Source organism: Macrobrachium rosenbergii, chromosome 10, assembly GCF_040412425.1.
Source record: "Macrobrachium rosenbergii isolate ZJJX-2024 chromosome 10, ASM4041242v1, whole genome shotgun sequence".
Classification (NCBI taxonomy): Eukaryota; Metazoa; Arthropoda; class Malacostraca; order Decapoda; family Palaemonidae; genus Macrobrachium; species Macrobrachium rosenbergii.
In genome coordinates, this window is record NC_089750.1 from 47,047,167 (window position 1) to 47,049,666 (window position 2,500).

The following is a 2,500-nucleotide window of genomic DNA, read 5'->3' on the forward strand; positions in this document are numbered from 1 at the left end:
ACACATCCTTATCCAGGATCTACTTTAGTAACAATGATAATGTATTTCCATGCACAAACCTTCAGAATAATATCATTCACTTCTCTCGCATCTTTTTAATAAGATTCATCTCCTCACTAAACATCTTCCTGGTTTTCCCACCAATCATTTTATTACATCTCATTAACTTTCTCCTTAAATCAATCTATATTGCATCAAAATAGGTAATAAATCAAAAGTTGTATTATCTTATTCAGATAAAGGATCGAAACTGCCATGCCTACCAGGAAAAGTTCAACTACTGCAACCTCGTATGTTAATGGACGCCCTTTGGATAACGACAAAATTACATTTAAAATATGCAAGTTCTGAATTATCCGGAACCATGACACAGGAAATAAAGCAACTTGACAATTGAATTCATGAACGACACGGTGTCTACTAGAATGTAAACTTTTTGCGCTCAAGGCAGCCATGGGAGTGATTATAGCATGAAATCCGAGCTGAAAAGGTTCCGAAGACCTTTCTCTGTTATATAAAAATGTTTATGCCTTTATTTGTTCAAAGACGCACATCTCCAACAGTTTCCAAAGTAGACTGCTAAATTTTGCTTAATTTTGCAGCTGAATATATGTTCTATAAGTAATCTTTTTTTTTTGACGTTTGGATACGTCATCGGTAAGCGGAGGACTTAAATCTGGATGACGTTCATATGAGTCATCGGTAAGCGGAGGACTCAAATTTGGATGGCGTTCATATGAGTCATCGGTAAGCGAAAAGCATACAGGCACGCCAAGAGAAACGGGCTTAAGCACTTAAAATTTACCCATTGCACACAAGATATGGTATGGCAACAATGAAATAATGAATTAGGTTTCACTAAAAGGAAATACTTTCTAAACAATTAACAGCACAACAGAGGAGCCGCGGGCTCTGTGAACGCTAAAATGTTATCGCGTAGGAAATCAATCACCATATGTAAGGAGCTTATGCAACACTGAAATCTTTGATATATCTGCCGTGGGGGCAGAATTCTCCAGGCAAGATGGACGTCCAGGACACGAGGGTGGAACGATGGAACACTTTGTCTGGAAATAGAATATATCCCGTGAAAATCCTCCAGACATTTGCTGGTCGAGTGTCCCATCTTTGAGAATTTGAGACGTAGGTTCATGTCCTGGTGTTGTGACAGAGGTCATTTTATTCTAGCTACAATCTTCATAGAGGATTGTAATGTAGGGCAGTTATATAGCTTTATGTGGGAGGCGGACCTCCTTAACAAAATTTAAATTATACACATAAAGTATATGTAAGTATTGATAATGATATGATTATGTAAATTTTTTTTGTTATTTTTATATGGAATTCTATTAAACTTATTTATTTTTAGTTTTCTATTTAAAATTATTACGGCGTCAATAACCTAGATGTTGTGACGCCAGTTTTAATAGACATAATCAATCAATCCAGATATTCTGAGGAAATACGATTTCTCCAATAGCACAGCAAATTGGAGGAGTTAGCTAAGGATTCCTTAGAGCAAGTAAAGGCAACTGATTCATAAATTTTATCGTAGAGCATTTAACAACTATGAAGAGCAATTTCATTTTTAAATTTATTTTATGGATTAATTTTTGGATGGGTCTTTCACGACTCCAAGGTGTGCTAAGTATTGTTTTAAATACTGCTCATGCTTAACTGTTATTATTTCAAGTATTGTTATTTAAAATTTTAGACTGACTTATTTTTTTTCTTTATGTAATGGTTTAAGTGTTTTGACAGTACTTTTGGTGTCAAATAATTTTGATTATTTTTTGTAACCGGTGGTATTGAGTAATATTGAAGTTGAATCTGTTTTGGTGAAGTTATTCTGTATTTAATGATTTGGTGTGAATAACATTTTGCAGCTAATGATTTATTATATAATGATTTATTTGGACTGATGTGTCTCACTGTACAGCACAAATATGTATGTGACTTTGGATAATAAATTAGATTAAGGTACAGTTTCGTTTGCTTTGCTCTCTCCTCCTGAGCTGGTACTAGTCTCTGCTACCTGTAGCCCAAACTATTATTATTTTTTAAAGAACCTGATGGTCTCTTTTTAAAAAGATTGATCATAACAAAATGGGCAACCTAATTTTTGGATTGAGGGTTGCTGTGTCTGGCAGTTCTGTAACAGTTCGGGAGAGAATGAGACATGTGTTAAAAAGAAATTGTTTCAATAAAAATTTTTTTCCGATAGCTGTGAGGTGCAAGGAAAAGGCAGTTGTTTCTTTTGTGAAGTATGGGATCTGATAGTTTCCTTGTTTCCAACTGTGCCTCCAGGTTAGGGGTTTTTGCCTCGTTGACATTGGAAGTGTTGTCAATGGTGGTTGTAGAGAGAGAGGGAGTCACAAATCCTCAGCAGTCATGGGCAGTCAGTAGGAGTAAGCAGTGGAATCAGCTGCCCGGCATGGTCAGGAGCATGGCATGATTGTGTGGTGCGGTGTTTGCCATACAAGTACAACATGATTGGGTA